General features: G+C 57.4%; 1 protein-coding gene across 1 annotated transcript in view; it reads left to right on the top strand.

Moving 5' to 3' along the window:
- The first annotated feature begins 358 nt into the window (after positions 1–358).
- LOC143997860 (uncharacterized) overlaps positions 359–6,805 on the top strand; it is an 18,650-nt gene continuing 12,203 nt past the window's right edge. The window contains exon 1 of the mRNA XM_077493696.1: positions 359–468. The gene's annotated coding sequence lies outside the window, so the exon portion shown is untranslated. The remainder of the gene's footprint in view (positions 469–6,805) is intronic.

A 6,805-nucleotide genomic window follows, 5' to 3' on the forward strand; every position in this document is an offset into this window, starting at 1 on the left:
TGTTTGTAGGTTGGCCCTTTCTGCTATCACTCCTCCCCTCCCCACACACACACATCGGTCTCTGGGATTGGATGATCATCCTCGGTGGGCGGGATCGGAACAGATCGTACGATCAGATTGGACGGTGTGCGCTCATTATACAGAGAAGGGGCGGGGTCCGGAGTAGTCACCGCCCTCCCGCCCCTCCTCGGATCGTGTATACGTAATTAGGGGGCGGGTATGACATGTGGCTCCTCCCCGGGACGGACTTGGTAGCGTAGGTTCGGCCCAGGGGGAGGAGAAGTAGGCGGAGCGGAGAACGAGTCATGTGACAGACGCGGAGCTCCTTCCGACCGGTGACGTCACCTCCCAGAGTGCAGCGCGGGTCAGCTGATCGCAGCCACTTCCGGGTCCGGAGGAGGAAGTTCCGGTGTGAGGAGATCGTCGCTTCCCCCCTCCCGGGATCCCCGCCGTACCGCGTGTACCGAGGTGTGTATGAGGGGGGCTGCGCTATATATACACCTCACCCCCAATATACCATGGGGGGGCGGGGCAACTGTTTTATGAGAGGGGTGATTGTGGGGGGGGAGGGGTTACATAGTCAGGTTGAAAAGAGACACAAGTCCATCCAATTCAACCAGAAATAATTAATAATCATCACACAATTCTATGAAGGAAGATCTCCGGAGTGTTCACACGGATCCTGTGCAGAGCCCGGCAGGGCGGCCAATCACAGGCAGCGAGACATTTCACCGATGTGCGGCTCCAGAGATCAGGAAATTTCTCGCTGCCTGTGATTGGCCGCCCTGCCGGGCTCTGCACATGATCCGTGTGAACACTCCGGAGATCATCCATCAATCCCATCTACACAGTTCTGTATACCCCACCCCCGCAGAGCCGATCATCCGACATCCGGGAATATTCCTTCCTCATCCCCCGAGAGGAGATTCCCCCGGATCACCTTTACCTATAAATGTCACCAGTTATATTCTGTACACTTAGGAAATAATCCCGACCTTTCTTATAGCAATCCACTGATTGGGCCAGATCCACCTCTGCAGGGAGTCTATTCCACATTTTCACAGCTCTTACTGTGAAGAAACCTTTCCGTATTTGGAGATGAAATCTCTTTTCCTCTAGACGTAAAGAGTCCCCTTGTCCTCTGTGATGACTGTAAAGTGAAAAACTCGACACCAAGTTCCCTATATGGACCCCTTATATATTATACATGGTGATCATATCCCCCCTTATATATTATACATGGAGATCATATCCCCCCCTTATATATTATACATGGAGATCATATCCCCCCTTATATATTATACATGGTGATCATATCCCCCCTTATATATTATACATGAGATCATATCCCCCTTATATATTATACATGGTGATCATATCCCCCCTTATATATTATACATGGTGATCATATCCCCCCTTATATATTATACATGGTGATCATATCCCCCCTTATATATTATACATGGTGATCATATCCCCCCTTATATATTATACATGGTGATCATATCCCCCCTTTATATATTATACATGGTGATCATATCCCCCCCTTATATATTATACATGGTGATCATATCCCCCCTTATATATTATACATGGTGATCATATCCCCCTTTATATATTATACATGGTGATCATATCCCCCCTTATATATTATACATGGTGATCATATCCCCCCTTATATATTATACATGGTGATCATATCCCCCCTTATATATTATACATGGTGATCATATCCCCCCTTTATATATTATACATGGTGATCATATCCCCCCTTATATATTATACATGGTGATCATATCCCCCCTTATATATTATACATGGTGATCATATCCCCCCTTTATATATTATACATGGTGATCATATCCCCCCTTATATATTATACATGGTGATCATATCCCCCCTTATATATTATACATGGTGATCATATCCCCCCTTATATATTATACATGGTGATCATATCCCCCCTTATATATTATACATGGTGATCATATCCCCCCTTATATATTATACATGGTGATCATATCCCCCCTTATATATTATACATGGTGATCATATCCCCCTTATATATTATACATGGTGATCATATCCCCCTTATATATTATACATGGTGATCATATCCCCCCTTATATATTATACATGGTGATCATATCCCCCCTTATATATTATACATGGTGATCATATCCCCCCTTATATATTATACATGGTGATCATATCCCCCCTTATATATTATACATGGAGATCATATCCCCCTTATATATTATACATGGTGATCATATCCCCCTTATATATTATACATGGAGATCATATCCCCCCTTATATATTATACATGGAGATCATATCCCCCCTTATATATTATACATGGAGATCATATCCCCCCTTATATATTATACATGGAGATCATATCCCCCCTTATATATTATACATGGTGATCATATCCCCCTTATATATTATACATGGTGATCATATCCCCCCTTATATATTATACATGGTGATCATATCCCCCCTTATATATTATACATGGTGATCATATCCCCCCTTATATATTATACATGGTGATCATATCCCCCCTTATATATTATACATGGTGATCATATCCCCCCTTTATATATTATACATGGTGATCATATCCCCCTTTATATATTATACATGGTGATCATATCCCCCCTTATTTATATTACATGGTGATCATATCCCCCCTTATATATTATACATGGTGATCATATCCCCCCTTATATATTATACATGGTGATCATATCCCCCCTTATATATTATACATGGTGATCATATCCCCCCTTATATATTATACATGGTGATTCATATCCCCCCTTATATATTATACATGGTGATCATATCCCCCCCTTGGGAGGGGGTGGTGTGTGGGGGGGGTCGGTGTAGGAGGGGTTGGTGTGGGGGGGTCGGTGTAGAAGGGTTGTGTCGGGGTCAGTGTAGGAGGTGATGGGGGGGGGGGGTCGGTGTCGGTGGGGGGGTCGGTGTAGGAGGGGTTGGTGTGGGGGGGGGTCGGTGTAGAAGGGGGTTGTGTCGGGTCAGTGTAGGAGGGGGTGGTGTGGGGGGGGGGTCATGTAGGAGGGGGTGGTGTGGGGGGGTCGGTGTAGAAGGGTTGTGTCGGGGTCAGTGTAGGAGGTGATGTGGGGGGGGCGGTGTCGGTGGGGGGGGTCGGTGTAGGAGGGGGTGGGTGGAGGGGGTCGGTGTAGGAGTGGTTGGTGTGGTGGGGTCGGTGTAGAAGGGTTGTGTCGGGGTCAGTGTAGGAGGTGGTGTGGGGGGGGGGTCGGTGTCGGGGGGGGTCGGTGTAGGAGGGGTTGGTGTGGGGGGGTCGGTGTAGAAGGGGGTTGTGTCGGGTCAGTGTAGGAGGGGGTGGTGTGGGGGGGGGTCGGTGTAGGAGGGGGTGGTGTGGGGGGGTCGGTGTAGAAGGGTTGTGTCGGGGTCAGTGTAGGAGGTGATGTGGGGGGGGGGTCGGTGTCGGTGGGGGGGTCGGTGTAGGAGGGGTTGGTGTGGGGGGGTCGGTGTAGAAGGGGGTTGTCGGGTCAGTGTAGGAGGGGTGGTGTGGGGGGGGTCGGTGTAGGAGGGGGTGGTGTGGGGGGGGGTCGGTGTAGGAGGGGGTGGTCGGTGTAGGAGGGGTTGGTGGGGGGGGGTCGGTGTAGAAGGGGGTTTGTGTCGGGTCAGTGTAGGAGGTGATGTGGGGGGGGGGGTCGGTGGGGGGGGGGGTCGGTGCAGGAGGGGGTGGTGTGGAGGGGTCGGTGTAGAAGGGTTGTGTCGGGGTCATTGTAGGAGGTGATGTGGGGGGGGGGGTCGGTGTAGGAGGGGGTGGTGTGGAGGGGTCGGTGTAGGAGGGGTTGGTGTGGGGGGGTCGGTGTAGAAGGGTTGTGTCGGGGTCAGTGTAGGAGGTGATGTGGGGGGGGGGGTCGGTGTCGGTGGGGGGTCGGTGTAGGAGGGGTTGGTGTGGGGGGGTCGGTGTAGAAGGGGGTTGTCGGGTCAGTGTAGGAGGGGGTGGTGTGGGGGGGGTCGGTGTAGGAGGGGGTGGTCGGTGTAGGAGGGGTTGGTGTGGGGGGGTCGTGTAGAAGGGTTGTGTCGGGGTCAGTGTAGGAGGTGATGTGGGGGGGGGGGGGGTCGGTGTCGGTGGGGGGGGTCGGTGTAGGAGGGGTTGGTGTGGGGGGGTCGGTGTAGAAGGGGGTTGTGTCGGGTCAGTGTTGGAGGGGGTGGTGTGGGGGGGGTCGGTGTAGGAGGGGTTGGTGTGGGGGGGTCGGTGTAGAAGGGTTGTGTCGGGGTCAGTGTAGGAGGTGATGTGGGGGGGGTCGGTGTCGGGGGGGGTCGGTGTAGAAGGGGGTTGTGTCGGGTCAGTGTAGTAGGGGGTGGTGTGGGGGGGGTCGGTGTAGGAGGGGGTGGTGTGGGGGGGGTCGGTGTAGGAGGGGGTGGTGTGGCGGAGGGGGGTCGGTGCGGGAGGGGGTGGTGTGGGGGAGGGTTGGTGTAGAAGGGTTGTGTCGGGGTCAGTGTAGGAGGTGATGTGGGGGGGGGTCGGTGTCGGTGGGGGGTCGGTGTAGGAGGGGTTGGTGTGGGGGGGTCGGTGTAGAAGGGGTTGTGTCGGGTCAGTGTAGGAGGGGGTGGTGTGGGGGGGGTCGGTGTAGGAGGGGGTGGTGTGGGGGGGTCGGTGTAGAAGGGGGTTGTGTCGGGTCAGTGTAGGAGGTGATGTGGGGGGGGTCGGTGTCGGTGGGGGGGGGGTGGTGTAGGAGGGGTTGGTGTGGGGGGGGTCGGTGTAGAAGGGGGTTGTGTCGGGTCAGTGTAGGAGGGGGTGGTGTGGGGGGTCGGTGTAGAAGGGGGTTGTGTCGGGTCAGTGTAGGAGGTGATGTGGGGGGGTCGGTGTCGGTGGGGGGGGGGTTGGTGTAGGAGGGGTTGGTGTGGGGGGGGGTCGGTGTAGAAGGGGGTTGTGTCGGGTCAGTGTAGGAGGGGGGTGGTGTGGGGGGGGTCGGTGTAGAAGGGGGTTGTGTCGGGTCAGTGTAGGAGGTGATGTGGGGGGGGTCGGTGTCGGTGGGGGGGGGTTGGTGTAGGAGGGGTTGGTGTGGGGGGGGGTCGGTGTAGAAGGGGGTTGTGTCGGGTCAGTGTAGGAGGGGGTGGTGGTGGGGGGGTCGGTGTAGAAGGGGGGTGTCGGGTCAGTGTAGGAGGTGATGTGGGGGGGTCGGTGTCGGTGGGGGGGTAGGTGTAGGAGGGGTTGGTGTGGGGGGGGTCGGTGTAGAAGGGGGTTGGTGTCGGGTCAGTGTAGGAGGGGGTGGTGTGGGGGGGGGGGTCGGTGTAGGAGGGGGGTGGTCGGTGTAAGAGGGGGTGGTGTGGAGGGGTCGGTGTAGGAGGGGTTGGTGTGGGGGGGGGGTCGGTGTAGAAGGGGGTTGTGTCGGGTCAGTGTAGGAGGGGGTGGTGTGGGGGGGGGGGGTCGGTGTAGGAGGGGGTGGTGGCGGAGGGGGGTTGGTGTGGGAGGGGGTGGTGTGCGGGGGGTGGTGTGGCGGAGGGGGGTCGGTGCGGGGAGGGGGTGGTGTGGGGGAGGGTTGGTGTAGAAGGGTTGTGTCGGGGTCAGTGTAGGAGGTGGTGTGGAGGGGTCGGTGTAGGAGGGGTTGGTGTGGGGGGGGGGTCGGTGTAGAAGGGGGTTGTGTCGGGTCAGTGTAGGAGGGGGTGGTGTGGGGGGGGGGTCGGTGTAGGAGGGGGTGGTGTGGCGGAGGGGGGTTGGTGTGGGAGGGGGTGGTGTGGGGGGGGTGGTGTGGCGGAGGGGGGTCGGTGCGGGAGGGGGTGGTGTGGGGGAGGGTTGGTGTAGAAGGGTTGTGTCGGGGTCAGTGTAGGAGGTGATGTGGGGGGGGGGTCGGTGTAGGAGGGGGTGGTGTGGAGGGGTCGGTGTAGGAGGGGTTGGTGTGGGGGGGTCGGTGTAGAATGGTTGTGTCGGGGTCAGTGTAGGAGGTGATGTGGGGGGGGGGTCGGTGTCGGTGGGGGGGTCGGTGTAGGAGGGGTTGGTGTGGGGGGGTCGGTGTAGAAGGGGGTTGTGTCGGGTCAGTGTAGGAGGGGTGGTGTGGGGGGGGTCGGTGTAGGAGGGTTGGTGTGGGGGGGTCGGTGTAGAAGGGTTGTGTCGGGGTCAGTGTAGGAGGTGATGTGGGGGGGGGGGGTCGGTGTCGGTGGGGGGGGGTCGGTGTAGGAGGGGTTGGTGTGGGGGGGTCGGTGTAGAAGGGGGTTGTGTCGGGTCAGTGTAGGAGGGGGTGGTGTGGGGGGGGTCGGTGTAGGAGGGGGTGGTGTGGCGGAGGGGGGTTGGTGTGGGAGGGGGTGGTGTGGCGGAGGGGGGTCGGTGCGGGAGGGGGTGGTGTGGGGGAGGGTTGGTGTAGAAGGGTTGTGTCGGGGTCAGTGTAGGAGGTGATGTGGGGGGGGGTCGGTGTCGGTGGGGGGGGTCGGTGTAGGAGGGGGTGGTGTGGAGGGGTCGGTGCAGGAGGGGTTGGTGTGGGGGGGTCGGTGTAGAAGGGTTGTGTCGGGGTCAGTGTAGGAGGTGATGTGGGGGGGGGGGGGTCGGTGGAGGGGTTGTGTGTGGGGGGGTCGGTGTAGAAGGGTTGTGTCGGGGTCAGTGTAGGAGGTGATGTGGGGGGGGGGGTCGGTGTCGGTGGGGGGGGTCGGTGTAGGAGGGGTTGGTGTGGGGGGGTCGGTGTAGAAGGGGGTTGTGTCGGGTCAGTGTAGGAGGGGTGGTGTGGGGGGGGTCGGTGTAGGAGGGGGTGGTCGGTGTAGGAGGGGGTTGGTGTGGGGGGGTCGGTGTAGAAGGGGGTTGTGTCGG

Source organism: Lithobates pipiens, unplaced genomic scaffold, assembly GCF_037356315.1.
Source record: "Lithobates pipiens isolate NorthernLeopardFrog02 unplaced genomic scaffold, aLitPip1_a1.2 Scaffold_19, whole genome shotgun sequence".
Taxonomy (NCBI): Eukaryota; Metazoa; Chordata; class Amphibia; order Anura; family Ranidae; genus Lithobates; species Lithobates pipiens.